Raw genomic sequence first — 15,947 nt, forward strand, 5'->3', positions numbered from 1 at the left:
GCAAAGCATTTATTGAGACCTGGTATTTACCTGACACTGGGCTTAGCTCTGAGGAAACAATAAATGTAACACAAGAGACAGGCAGCAGTACATCACCTGGGGTTGAGATATCTCCAGGTAGAATCTGGATGAAGTTGTTATATGCAATAGATTTTTTTGCTTTGCAATATAGTTTCACATCTTCAGAGAGTGTGACATAAGGCAAATACAGTAATTCACACTTAGGACTAAACAAAAGAAACTTTTTGAAATTCCATTTACAATACTGATACTTATAATTTTGTACTATTCCCAGTGAGTTTACAATGGAAGGATTGGCCAGAAATTTTTAAAAAGCTGAGAAGTCTTGATTAATAATGGAAGTTAGCATTGAGAACTGAGCATAAGGAAAAGAATAACACCAATACTCATTTTTTGAGACTATTGTGTTAAACCAAAGTTAGAAAATTTTGTTTCTACACTGACGGCTGGTGTGACTTTGGGCATCTTAGTTTTCCTTTCTAAATTCAGTTTCCTGAGTTAGGAAATAATTAAAATTATATAGATCATCATCTCACAAGACTTTGTAGTAATCAAGTAAAATAACAAACCTAAAAATAATTTCACACATCTTACAAAGCACAGAAAACATGTGTGGCAAAATTTTTATGGTGACGGTGGTTCTGATTGGTTTATATTAGATAAATAAATATCCTTTTTAAATAGAAAAGTTGACACAACGTCAAGATGAATCGCTATTCCCATCTCAATAAATTGATATTTTAAAGAAACAATGCTACATCCCAGTAAAATTAGAGAAGGGTGCAATAAATTGAATGGCATTTTATTAATAAAATTCTTGTATAACGATCATAGTGATGTTGACGATCATAATTATGATGCTGAGGAGGGGAAGAAGGGAAAACATATTTCCAGTGGAGAGTACAGAAAATTATGTGATAAAAATTCATCCTTCTAACAGTTGCCAGTCTGGATATAGAAGAAATGAGTAGTTCATGCGTTTCGAGTACAAAATGAAGCAAAAACTATTTAGCATTCAAAGACCGTGAATGGGTCTTGAGTGGGTCTTGAGTGGTTCATAGTGGATATTAGCAAAAATAAGCCAGTGTTTATTGTAATTTTAGCTGATTTTCAGTTTAAAACTTTAGTAACTCTGAGTGACCATCCCATTTCTCACCTGCCTGTCCCCATACCTATTTCTTCTTTTTCTGGGGAAGCTCTTTCTGACAGCATTCCATAGATTTAACAGTACTGATCTAGAGATAAAAATGTGCTTATGCAACTGCATCTAACTTTCTTGTTTCACCAAATTTTATCTGTGCTTTGATTTCAGAACAAGGAAGAGACCAATAAGGATAAGCTATTATGATAAAAATATATTTATACAGTTAGGGATTTGATTACAGCAGTGGAGAAATTGAACTATTGCAAGGGTAACAGTTTTATTTGAAAAACATAGTCCAAATATTTCTGTTTTTAATATAAGCCCCTCAGAGTTAAAATTAGTCTATGAATAGCAGGGTAAAACACATCTTGTGTTAAAATTGAATAATTTAATAATAGTCACTTAAAATATAACAATTTTAGCTATATTAGAATAATGTATTTTAGAATATTTAATCATGAGATTTATTTTTCAAATTTTGATGTTAAGTAATCTTGGCAAGCAGGACTTTGAAAAGATTATATTCATTATCTCCTTTCCTTACATGTACTTCACTGTAACTTGCGTGAAATCAGATCTTCAGCTTCTCCCTCTTCTCTAGAGAAGCCAGCCACCTCTGGCTGCCAAGAACTAAAACACTTACCAGGGTATTAATGGAAAAATAAGGAGAATGGAGAGAAGGATGAATTATGAGGATTATGATTTCTGATTTAAGGAAATAGACCCAGAGAGTAGCTAAAATGCTAATAAAATTTGTTTGCATTGACGATATTTCACCTTTTCCTTCAGAGGGTAGATATTATAGACTCATATTCAGTGCAGAAGGATGCTAGATGAGTAACTCTACAGTGCGGTTTGTATCACTCTATATATTGTATGTGCTGCACTTTCATGCACCTTTACCAGCATCTTTACTGCCTTGAACATTTGGACTTCAGTGACACTGTTACTGCCACATCCTGGTCAAGAATCACAGATCACCAGGTTGTTGTGATTACCAGGTTGCTGAGTTCTTCCAGAGAAAAACTGCTTGACCTCACTAATTAAATCATAAACATGTCTGAGTTCAGGTTTCAGAAGCCTCTTTTACTAGTTGGGCAAATCTTGGTAGATTACTTGAAGAGTAGAAATCTTTTAGGTTGTGAGGATTAAATGAAGTTTTATGTGCATGGTGTTTGCAGCTGTGTCTGGCCCATAATAAATGCTAGATGTAAATTATTTAAATTATAGCCTGAACTGAGCTCTGAGTGTTGCTTAGTTATCATTTTACCTGTTTTCGTTAAGTTTCTTTCCCATACTCAGAAATATCTCTTCAAAACATCTGTGTCATTCTACCCATGCCTCCGAGGTGTTTACTCTGTTCTCTTCTTCTCAACAGATACTATCTTTATCTTTTCTTAATCCATTAAAAATACAGCCTGAAATGCAGAAATATTCTGATTTATCTGGCCCAATAAAGGGAGCCTATGAAACAGCTTATGAGACCTCAGCCCTTCCTGACTGTGTGCGGTACAGGGCTCGAAGTAGGAAACAGAGATCGATATACCATTGATCAAGTGGCTCATATTTGTTTTGCTCCAATGAAATAACAGAGGTCAAAATTATTGAGAACTTATCAACATGCCATGGACTGTTCTGAACACTCTGTATGAGTTTTATGACTGAATCCTTATAAATACCTTATGAGGCAGGAAGTTATTATGTCCACTTCACAGGTGAGGATTTACTGTATCCAGCCAACATCACAAAGCTACATTCAAGTCCTGTTTTATTATAATATATTGCCTTTCTATTTCTACACGTTGATTATTTATTGCATGAAGATTGTTGTCCCTTCTCAGCTGAAGAAAGATGGGCCAGCCACTAGAGAGCAGGAAGATCATGATAGAAAGGCTGGAGTGGTGCTAAGGCAGGGATGCCAATCACTGACTGCAGTCTGGCATCTGAGTTTTTCTAATAATACAAATTTCACTTTGATGTGCTGGACTGTGTAAAGCAGCTGCACTGATTTATTCTGATTGTCTGATTAGTCTTTTACTTTCATTTTGTGCTTATGCCCAGACAAACAATAACATGACTTACAACATGGCTTATGCCCAATAATAACATGAATTGGAAATCTGTAATACTGGGAAAATAACCCTATAGCTTTTAACTTTTTTTTATTACATTTTTATTTTATATATCCATCTAACTGTTCATCAGTCCAACAAATATGTATTGAACTACTATTATGGGAAAAGCACTATTCTTGCCCCTGTAAAATACTTAACACAGACATTTTTACTTTATATTTGCAATTCTAAACTTATTTCCAATTGTTAAGTGAAAGACTTTATTACATCATCTATCTGTCCTTATCTTCTGCTTTGCCATCTAATCTCTGTCTTTTATTTACTTTTTTAAACATTTTTTATTGAGTTACAGTCATTTTACAATGTTGTGTCAAATTCCAGTGTAGAGCACAATTTTTCAGTTATACATGAACATATGTATATATTTATTGTCACAGTTTTTTTTGCTGTGAGCAACCATAAGATCTTGTATATATTTCCCAGTGCTATACAGTATAATCTTGTCTATTTATTCTACATTTTGAAATCCCAGTCTGTCCCTTCCCACCCCCTGACCCCTTGGCAACCACAAGTTTGTATTCTATGTCTAGGAGTCTGTTTCTGTTTTGTATTTATTTATTTATTTATTTTTTAGATTCCACATATGAGTGATCTCACATGGTATTTTTCTTTCTCTTTCTGGCTTACTTCACTTTCAATGACATTCTCCAGGAACATCCATGTTGCTGCAAATGGCATTATGTTGTCAGTTTTTATGGCTGAATAGTATTCCATTGTATAAATATACCACCTCTTCTTTATCCAGTCACCTGTTGATGGACATTTAGGCTGTTTCCATGTTTTGGCTATTGTAAATAGTGCTTCTATGAACACTGGGGTGCAAGTGTCATTTTGAAGTAGGGTTCCTTCTGGATACTCCTGGGTTCCCAGGAGTGGGATTCCTGGGTCATATGGTAAGTCTATTCCAAGTCTTTTGAGGAATCTCCATACTATTTTCCACAGTGGCTGCACCAAACTGCATTCCCACCAGCAGTGTAGGAGGGTTCCCTTTTCTCCAGCATTTGTCATTTGTGGACTTTTGAATGATGGCCATTCTGACTGGTGTGAGGTGATACCTCATCATAGTTTTGATTTGCATTTCTCTGATAGTTAGTGATACTGAGAATTTTTTTATGTGCTTATTGATCATTTGTATTTCTTCCTTGGAGATTGCTTGTTTTGGCCTTCTGCCCAGTTTTGGATTGGGTTGTTTCTTTCTTACTAAGTCGTATGAGCTGCTTATACATTCTGGAGATCAAGCCTTTGTCGGTTTCATTGTTCGCAAAAATTTTCTCCCATTCCGTAGGTTGTCTTTTTGTTTTACTTATGGTTTCCTTTGCTGTGCAGAAGCTTGTACATTTAATTAGGTCCCATTTGTTTATTCTTGCTTTTATGTCTATTGCTTGGGTAGACTGTCCTAGGAGAACATTTTTGAGATGTATGTCACATAATGTTTTGCCTATATTTTCTTCTAGGAGGTTTATTGTATCTTGTCTTATGTTTAAGTCTTTGATCCATTTTGAGTTTATTTCTGTGTATGGTGTAAGGGAGTGTTCTAGCTTCACTGATTAACTTGTCTTTTAAAAAATGATTAACTAAGGTGATATACTTACAAACACAGTAGTTAATTTTCTTGCTTCATCCCTGACTGGTGTATGTTAGTGCTGTATGGCAACAGATCAGGACCAAAGACTCAAAGCAAAGTAGGAAACAACAGTCCTGGTATTGAAGAAGCTTAAGAACTGGAATTGCCATAAGCTGGGGATCAAGAAGGTGCCAGCAGTCAGAAACCTCAGGATTAATGGAGGGAACAAATGGAGACAAAAATCAAGGTCAAGGTGGGAGGAGGGTACAGCCCAGTAGTAGAGCATGTACTTAGTATATACGAGGTCCTGGGTTCAATCCCCAACACCTCGAAAGAAAGAAAGAAAGAAAGAAAGAAAGAAAGAAAGAAAGAAAGAAAGAAAGAAAGAAAGAAAGAAAGAAAGAAAGAAAGACTTAATTATGCAGAAATTAAGAAAAAATCAAAGTCAAGGTAATAGTTATGAAAGCAATTAGGGGTAAACAGTACTTGTAGCTTCAGATACAAGAAGACCTATACTCAGTTGACTTCTATTTCAAAAGGCAAACACCATGGTTTCTGCCTATCAAAAGAGTCAGATATGAAGGCTACCCCAGAGCCCATGAATAAAAGTGGGTGAGCCCAGAAATGTGTTAAGTGGTATGTAGTCTTGCTTTGGGAAAGTGTGTAAACAGGGTAAAAAAGATTCTATCTATAATAATTCTTCTTGGCATATCTACCAAGACATGAAGAAGAATGTGCAGCTGTTTATCTGCTTATATATAAAATTGGTCCAATTTTTGATATATAAAATAAATTTATAACATAATTTCAAGTTATGTAATCATTTGCAAACTTTAATTTCTCTTTCCAACATATGGCCATGATGACTATTCCTTGAAAAACCAAGGAAAAACAATTTCTCCAAGACAGTCAAAAAGAGGAGGATTTAATCTGTGTTACAAGGTCTGGTTTGATGTAACTGTTTTTCTTAAATACTTGAAGAAGCAGATGAAAGGCAGAAAGGTCCACTTTCATCCCTGAGCTTAAGAAATGGCCTGCTTTCTGGAGATTAACAGTCGGATGGTTTATGAAAATCCTATTGAAAGATGAAAGCATATTGGAAAAATTCTAGTATCACTACTATCTACCATTAAGGTTTAATTTTGTGTAAAGATCTAGGTTTATTCACACTAGTTTTTCAGAGAAATTATGAACAAATTGGTTCAAAAGATAACAAAAATGGTGGAGGGGAAATCACAAAAATTGAAAACTACCTAAAATATATGTTGATTTGGTCTTGATTTTTGAAAACACAATCAAGGTTGAAAATTGTGCTAAAAAAGATGTACATACTAACTTTTAGTCAATTGCAAAGTAGTCAGTATTCTTTAATCCTTTCAATCATTAAACAATGAAATTTAAGTTTTATTTAATCTAGGTATGACTGTTCCTAGTATTACTTTTAAGGAAAGTGTGAGCAAATTTAAGGACAAAACATATACAAGTAAAAAATTATTTTAGAACTAATTAGTTAGAATAAACTTGTTAGTTTATACAAGTAATAACTAAGGACAGGGAGAATAGTCCCCAAATTCATAAAACATTTGAAATCAAAAATAAGATCATGCATTTACATTCACAAAAAGTGGTATTTTTTAAAGGACGTATGTAATAAAATTGTTTTACAGATTTGACACTCAGATACACAATTTAATGAAGTCATTAAATAGATTATTTAGCTCATTAACTAGCGAGTCAATTAGGTCAAAACTTTTTATCTAGCAACTGCATGCTGTAATATTCATGCTTAAAATACCAATTAAATTACTCTAATATGTCTATTCATAAAACATGGTTGAATGGCTTTAGACTCTAATGATGCCATTCCTGGGATTAGAATCTAGTGTATTTTACAGTCTGGCCAAGGTGTATTGCCAATTATAAAGAGAAATTTTTACCAGATTTTACCAGGTTTTGTTTTTCAATTCCACTGATGCCCTCTTATCAGCACTTTGCTACTTTATTAATCTCTCATGGAAATTTTATAATGTTTTCTCATAATAGACACTTTCAAATAATAGTATAATTAATAACTAATAATAATAGTATAATTAATAATTAAAATAATACTTCTGAATAATGATAAAAATATAATAATAAAAATAAGGTTTCTCCAAAACACATAGTTATTCATGCAGTGCTTTAGACTCCGGTGCTGGAGTCAGTTGGATTTAAATCCATCCTATAACACTTAGACACTGATCCTAATATGTTGTTAAACTCTCTGCAGTTATGTTTTCTTAAAAGCAAAATAAAGTAGTACCTAACTCGTAGAGTTGTACTGAAGATTATATGCAAATAAATATATACGTACATACATATATAGGGACAGAGATGTAAAGAGACCATACAACAGCTATAGTAACATAGAAAGCTCACAATAAACTGTTTTAAAGTCTAACTGCTTTCATAACTATGAGCTTGGCTTTGATTTTTGTCTCAGTATTTTCCCTCTATTAATCCTGACTGATGGTGATTATAACATTTATCTGAAGATACAATTTATTTTATAACTTAACACAGGTGTAGAGGAAAATTGAATAACCTCTTTGATTTAGTTTACTATTATAACATTACAAGTTCTCTGATTAATATTTTAAGAAATATTGAAATTCTTTTCTTTTTCAGAAGAAGAAATTTCCCAGTAGATGCATCTGGCTCTGTTGTTATGTCAAAATATCTTTTTTGCTCCAACTCCACTCTTCTCAATATAACTTTTACATTATTGGTTAATTTTATTTTCTTCTAAGTAAAAATGCACCACAGGCAAATAAAAGGTGTATACAAGTAAGAGCAAAAATGTAACCTGACTGCCATAGCTATTAAGATTAATTGCAAAGAAATGAAAGCAAGGGTAAAAGAATGTAAACAAGTCAATCATTTCTCAATTTTTTGAGGGGTGAATCACACACCTTGTATAGATTAAATACAGACCATATTCAGGTAGAAATAAATCTTGTTAAAAGAGCTAAAAAGAATGCCACCTACATGTGCTTAGTGGCTTTGTTTGCAGAACTGGATCTGAAATGAGCAAGTTTCATGGGATCATGTCTTCCCCAGGGTGTGCAGGTAGCTATCACCTTGGTGGGTGGTGGGAGGGGCTAGGGACGGTGCCAGGAGGATGGAACAAAGAAATTATTAGCTAGAAAATTCCCAGAAAGAATTGTTTTAAGACAGGCCATTGAGCAATCTGGGCCATCATATTTTGAGGAAAGGCACTGGCAGGCTTTATCTTGACTATTGCCTCTTCTTCTTTTGCGGGCTAGAGAGAGGCCTGAGCGGCAGGTTATCTCATTGATGCTGATCAGAAAATTCCAGACCAGCTAGTTAAAATTATATTCTTAGAAAAGGTCAAACTGCAATTAGGTCAAATATTAAAGCTAGGTTTAGTATCACAGGATTTAGCACAAGTGATGCCATTTGGGGCCCATGGTTTTCTCTTTAACAGTTTCAATATTAGAAATGTTCTGGTAATGAAGCCAAAGTATCAGGTAAAGTTTGAATGTTATCACTTTTCTCTGTAATACTTTGTTAGAAAATTAAACTTATTAAATAATAAATCCATGCTTATGGTCAATTTCTAAATAAATAAATAAATAAATAAATAAATAAATAAATAAATAAATTTGGGGAGAAAAAAATGTTTACTTGGAACACAGAGTCCCCAATCCATTTTTTTAATGTTACTTGAAACTATTTTAGCATGAAGTTTTACCTTTTTAAGAAATGAGATAATGCAATCCTTGACTTGACTTCTCTAAAATAGAGTATGTCCATTAACAGCAATAAATTACAATGTATTCTCTCCATTAACCTCATAAGCATTAGGAAATGTTAAAAAGAAACAAGCCCAAAATGGAGTCACTTTTGTTAAGCCCCACCAAAACTTAATCCCCAACCTATTTGCAGTTTCAGCCTCTCCCAGAAATGGAATTTTAATATCTGGAATTTCCTATCAGCACTAGTGAGATAATCTACCTGATAACTGCCCCCTGCCTTACCTTAAGGAAAGCGACCTTGCCTGAAATAATCCACTCTCTTAACTTCCTTGTCCCACCCTTCTGCCTATAAAGCCTTCTGTCTTGCACAACTCCTGGGACCTGTCTTCTACTTGTTAGATAAGATGCTGCCTGATTCCTGAATCATTGAATAAAGCCAATTAGAGCTTCAAATTTATTCAATTGAATTTTGTTTTTTAAAAGGAAAGACAATTTCTTTGCTCCACTTTTGAATTTCTCGCTCAGTAAAATGAATGATAATAGAATAAACCAGAAAGAAGGACTTGGAGAAAATAAGACCATTCACTGCCTTCGGCATTTCAACTGATACGGCATTTCAACTCATCAACTGTAGCATCTTCCTTTTGCTCAGGGAATTGGTTCAACCACATTCAATTACTTTTCTCTATTCTAACTTGTAGGGTCAGGTATAGTGCTGGCAGATGTGTGGTTCTCAGCTCTTTTCTTCCTGGACAGCACAAATGATATTATAAAGTACACATCTCTGCTCCCATGCCATTAGAAACAATCCATCCCCCTCCTCTCAATAATACACTTCAAGTTCAAGTCTGTTTATAGGTTCTTTGGTTTTCCACCTGTCTTAGATGTGGCACACATTAATGCATTGGTGAGATTCTTTTCTGCTGGCCTGCGCTTTCTGATCTTTACATGAATTTAAGCTGTAATAATCATGCATGACTTAAATGCTAGTTGAAGGTCAGAAAAAAAGAATAGAACATGTTTTGCAAATGCCTAGGCTCTGACAAAAAAAAAAAAGTCAAAAAACTGATCTATTTCCAGTTCTAAAGATTAAATAAGCTTTGAAACAAGCAATTTCCCTGAGTCTATAGGTATAACATAGCTTGCTACATAAACTAAAAAGATTTCAGATAGCATTTTTTTCCAAACCCTTCTTAGTCTTTGCTCCCTTTCTAGTGTTGACCTGAAACAAACAGACTGCCAGATATTTCTCCAGCAAAAATGAGTTTATTCAGGATCAGCAAAAATTGCAATTGAAGGTCTGTAACCATGGCAAGCCACCTGCAAGTCTCTCCCCAAGGTCAAGGGAGAGCAAATATTTTATAGAGAGAAAATGGAAGTTGGGAGGGCTATGGTAAACAGAGTCCATGGCTTCTCATTGGTGGAGTCCTTGCCAGAAAAGAAGAGGAGTCTTTCTTCTTCCTGTTGGGTTCTGCTATCATGGCAGGGCATGACAGCTCCCCTTCTGGTCTCCTGACTATTTAATTGAGGTTTCTGTTTACTAACTTTTTATACTAGTAAGGGAAAACCACGCTAGTAAGAGAAAACTTCCAATAAAGAAAAACTACCAATCTGCTACTAAGACATTGCTTCATTAGTAAGACTGGGAAGATGGAGGTGAGGTGAATTTTTAGAAATTTCCTATGCGTTTACTGGTGCAGGAAGAAAAACAATTTTCTGAGTAGAGACTATAGACGTTGAAGAGGAACAGAATTTGCCACCTGAAAATATGTTTTTTTGCATAAGGATTATCTTGAGCTGGTTATTTATTATTTTTTTTAAAGAGCAAACCAGGGAAGTCTCTGAAAACTGAGTAGAAGTTACCCATTGGTAAAGGAACAGTTATATTTAAAAGGGAAATCTTAATTTGTAAGGGTGTCTTCCTCTCTGTACCAAAAAGAGGAGGATGACTAAACCTCTAGAAATTCATATCAATAGAGATAGCAACTGACTTAAATCTAAAAAACAACCTTCCCCTTCTTTACTGTGATTTGCCTGATAACCTCCCTTACCAACATCAGTTTTTGTCTAAATTTACGTAATGATATTGAAGGTGCTGGCTTTGGGCCATTTAGGGGTTACTCAGTTTTCTTGGGTCTCTCTCATGTACACAGGAGGTATACATGTTATTAAACTTCTGTTTATTTTTCTCGTACTAGTCTGTCTTTTTATTACTGGGAATAAGGGAATATTAGTGTTCCTTCCACACAATATGATATGGAAAATGCTAGCATGTCCAGTGCAATCCTAGATTAACAATGTGCTTTTTGTACAAAATAATTTGTTAAAATTAATGCTGTCAGGTACCTGATTGGCCAAAGTGTTACACCAAAAGGTAAAGACCCCAATTCTTGTCAAACCCAAAAGGTAAGTTTACAGTCAGGAGATGGTGCATTGTGTAGCTAAAGATTTTAAAGATTTATTTAAAAAAAAAGAAAAGTACATCCCCCCAAAAAGGAAGTGGGCAATCCAAGGGAGGAAAAGCGTTGGTCCCCTTTCTCTTATGCCCTTGCTTAGAGGTGGTCTCTTGCTTGACTGATGGCTCTTGTTCCTGGAAAGCTTAGTCATGTTTGGCCCCTTTGTGGATGTCCTTATGATGTATACAGAAAAATCCATGGGAGGGGGGCGCTAAACCGCGATGTTAATTACAATACAATGAACATCGGGGTGTGTCAGGTTAAGTCCTTTCTGCCACCATGCAGTCATGGCTCTCGGGTTTTAACCAATTTCTTGCTGGCACTCATTTAGAAGTCCAGTCCCTTATGCTGGAGGTGGGCATAATGCCATCTTGCAAACCATCCTCCCTCTCTTCTACCTATCTGTCCGGTGTCCCCACTTACCTAACTACCTAACTATAGTATGTGCTAAAGTCAAGTATACATTTGCTTGCAATAGAAAATCACTGAGTAAGCCACAAGTCTCAATATTTTAGGAGTTTCTCCCTAGCCCTATTTGTAATTCAAATTACTCCAGAGTAGAACAACATTGTAAGTACAGTGAAAGAGTGTGCTAAAGTTGTAAAGTCCTTTGTGCTGAGTTCAAAATTTCACTAGGAGAATACAAAGAAATTTACTCAAAGTTGTTAATACAGAACAATGTGCTAATCAAATTTTGTGTTAATCTAATCTCACGCTAATCTAATCTTTGCCTTAACAGTGGCTCTTGGATGAGCAAAGAAGTCCTGTGGTGATAGCTAATTAAATCCCCATGGCCTTTGATGGTTAGTTGAATCTCATTTCTACTGCATATACATCATTTGGATTTGAAAGAAAGAGTAAAGATTTACCAGGAGTCCTATCTTCCAAAGGATTGCCCTGAAGAAAGACTAAACCTTCATTTTATCAGTGTAAGCAATTAAATGATCGAAGTAAAACACAACTGACCTGGCAGCTTGGGCTGTTTCTCTTTAATTCCTTCCCCAATGCATGTTGAAGTATAATTGCTTAATGATTTCAAATAGAATGAGTGGCCAAAGTCTTTATCTTTAGTCTTGCACATGAATTTCTCTGCAGTTATAATTACGGGTTATCAAATGGCAAACAACCCTATTTGTGGGTTGTCAGGGAGGAAGAAATTTTCCTCTACCCTTCTAGGTTCTTCTGGCTGGACTAATTAAATTGACTTGAGACAGATTAACAGGAGAAAATTAGACAAAAGTTTAATAACATGTATTTATGGGAGAGACTCAGGAAACTAAGTAATTCTCCAAATCGAATGAAATCCTCACTTTAAATGTCACCGTCAGACAAAAGAGGATGTTAGGGTAGTGGTTTGGGACTTCAGAGGGGAGGAAAGCAATTCACGTGGAGATGAAAAAGCAAGTATTTGCTGGGTCCTGCAGAGACAGACACAGAGCTGCCTTTACCCACATCTAGCCGGTATTCTTTGCAGATTTCTCTGATGATAGCTCTATTCTGGGAACAATCCCTTTATTTAAATTCTTTTAGGCATTTAAGGGAGTTTTTACAAGAAAATCTTCCTGAGAATTCTGCTTCTTAAAGATAATCAGTCTAAATTAACCCTCACTTAAAAAAGACACATTTTGGGGTGGCAAAGTTTGCTTCCCTACAGTTTATTCTTTGGTCAGTCATATTACTACACGGGTTGAAATGTTACGGAAACGACAGGCCAGTCAAGAAACAAGCACCACTCGGAGGGCTGGAGTACTCAGATGTATTACGCCGGCGGGCTCGGAGGGGCTTCTGCTCCGAAGCTCTGAGCACCTTCAAGATGTGCACATGAGGTTTTATAGGGTAAAGTACAAGCTTGGGGATTTGGCCAATAGGCATGGAACAGTTTTAGCAGCATTATCATCACAAAAGTGGAGGCAGCAAACCAACATTCCAAAGCCAGATATGTATCTTTGAAAATCCAGCTGGCTAGCAAAAAAACATAAACAGCAAACCAACACTAATTAACTTAGATTTACAAATTAGTCCAGCAGAACTCAGATCAGTATTCCAATACTTAGACTTGTTAGCCCAGCCCAGCCTCTCCTTCACATTCCTAGATCTGTGAGTTATCTTGTTAGACCAGCCCAGCTTTTCCTTCACAGTATTAGGAATCTGGACTTTATTTATTATTGCTCTGGCTTTCAGCAAACTTACAAATCTAATGGGGAAAACACTTTTGGTAGTCTAAAAATTTCCCTTCAGAAATTTAATATTTACTCTGATCATATTCAGCTAAAGTATATTTGAAACAAATGTTGAACACTCACTATGTGTTCTACACTAAGAAAATAACTGATATTTTAAATTTTTTATTAATTTGTAATTTCCCAATCCCTAAGAAGGATTTAAGAAAGTAAGTCAATTGATTTAGTCCATCACTAATTTAATCAAAAGGATATTGATAATGTGTATTCCCCACAAATATACCTTAAGCAATTAGCTAATCACACTGTTAATCTGGTAGTTTTAGGGGCACAAATATTTCTGCAGCACCATGTTTTAGAAGGGCTTTTCTTTTGTCATTTATTGACAAAAATGTCACTCATATTTTTTACAAACCTGCATAATTAAGTGATATCTATGCTGACATTGTTTCATTGAAGTATTATAAATTAGTTATACCTAATTGTTGAGAATAGCTACAAGATAAGTATTATTTTGCCTTGAAGGTATTTGTATTCATCTGTTACACACATTTTTTAACCTGAAATTTCAAAGAAGTGTTTGCTTAAAGAGGTTAGTAATTAAAGCCAAAACAAACAAAAATTATGCACTGAGAAGTCAAACAAGAACAATTCTAGAGAACTGTGTAAAACTGCACAGGTAGAGAACTGTTTTAGCGTTGAAATTCCTATACAGAACAATATTCTAAAGATGTAGAGTGGTTTATTGTTTTCAATTACTTCCTAGTCTTTGTCTCATTTCATCACATTAAATCACAGATCCCTCAAGATTGTTTTCTACTTTTATTTTAGTTCCTAGTCTGGAGCACAAGAACTCTGCTTCCGGCAATAGTACTCAAACTGCTGATCATCAAAACCCCCTGGGAGACTCAGGAGCCCAGAGACATCCTCAGAGATCTTTGAATAAATCAGCCTGCAGGGGATCATAGGAAGATGTCACACAAGTTCCACAAATGAATCTGATGGTCAGCCATAGAACAATAAAGCCAGAAACTATGCTGCTGCTGGGGCCCAGGGCAGACCACCCCAAAATATGCCTTAACGGCATATTGATTATTTTGGATTAAGAAACAGCTAATGCAAGAGGGAAACTCTAACCTTCCTCCGTGTCTTCCTGAAAGCAGGAAATGAACCTCTCAGGTGAAAAGTGCACTCCCTGCACCTGGAGATACAGGACAATCGTATTGCCAGAGGTAGGGAATCTGGGAATGAGAAGCCTATATAAACAAATCTTGTTACTTCTTTAAGTTACTACCCCAAGCCCAAACCCCGCTTAAATTCTTCCCTAATTGAGTGCCGAAAACCTGTTTGTTTGTCCTACCGATTCCTCACAAATTGTTTCTTTGCCTAAAAAGTCTAAAACCTGCCTGCTTTGGTCACTTCTTAGGTCTTATTTCTATGAGACCTCTTTGTGCGTAAATTTAATTTGTTTCTTTTCCTCCTTCTAATCTGTCTTGTGTTAATTTTATTATTAGTCCAGCCACAAGAACTCAAGAGGGGTAGAGGGGGAAATTCCCCCTCCTCAGCCCTACCTCGTCATTTTTACATTAAGTATAATACATTAATGTTTGCTATGTGTAAAGTGACATAATTTGACGTGGTCTAAAACCTAAGCATTTTCACTAATAATGACCTTAATTCTGGGTCATTAATAATAATCTTCTCTTCCATTCTACTTTAAGTAGATGTAACTTAAGAAATGTGGTAACAGCTATCTTTGATATCTTGGATATGTTAACATATTTTCACTTAAAAGAAAAGTTTTCCCATAATATTTTCTACTTTTGTTCTGATTTCTTTCTGTATTGAAACTATTTTATTTTTTAGTACATAGAAGTGAAAATGCCCTGCTCCTTTAATCTCAAATTTCTGTATTAGGATTCTGGCATATTTATCTAAAGCTACCTCTGCTCTTCAAAACAATATATAGCAACTGTATAAGGTTAAAAATGAAGTTATTAACAAGTCATTTTATTTTTAATAGAGGCTAGGCTGCTATAACAGACAACTAAAACAGAAAATTCTTCAAAGTAAAAGTTCATTTTTCTTTTACATGAGAGTTTGGGCATAAGAAGTCCAGGCTGGTTTGCTAACTGCCTGAGATCAGACACCTAGGCTCTTCCTATCTTGTTCTCATTAACCCTTGGTATTGCTCCTGTCAATGAAAAGAGTAATCAATAGTCAATCTAAGAAAGAAATTGAAAATTTCATTTGAGCCAACCTGAGGATTATTACCGGGAAGACAGTCTTTTAGAAAGCCCTGAGGACTGTTCTGACGACTAAGGGGGAGGTCAGTATGCATGTGATTTTGGCTAAGGGGTAAGGGTAACTGCAGTCGAGCACACACCATGGTAAAAGTTTTCTGCTATTGTAAAGGGACAGACACCTTAGTTAGTGATTTTAGTGCTTTTCTAAGCATAGGAAGATGCAAGATACTGGGTTTCCTAAGATTTTCTCCTGAAAATATATAATGGGCCAGTTCTGCCTGTTTTCCCAGAGCACAAAGTGCCTCATCCTGATCTTTGCCCTGAATTCTTTTCAGTGTGTATTGCAGGTTAGCGACTGCAGTAGCTAATGACTTGATTCTTGTAGAATCAGATGGTGGGCAACATTCTTTATTTTTTAATCCCCTCCCTGTTGGCCTTCATTT

The sequence above is a fragment of the Vicugna pacos genome, chromosome 2 (genome assembly GCF_048564905.1).
Source record: "Vicugna pacos chromosome 2, VicPac4, whole genome shotgun sequence".
NCBI lineage: Eukaryota > Metazoa > Chordata > Mammalia > Artiodactyla > Camelidae > Vicugna > Vicugna pacos.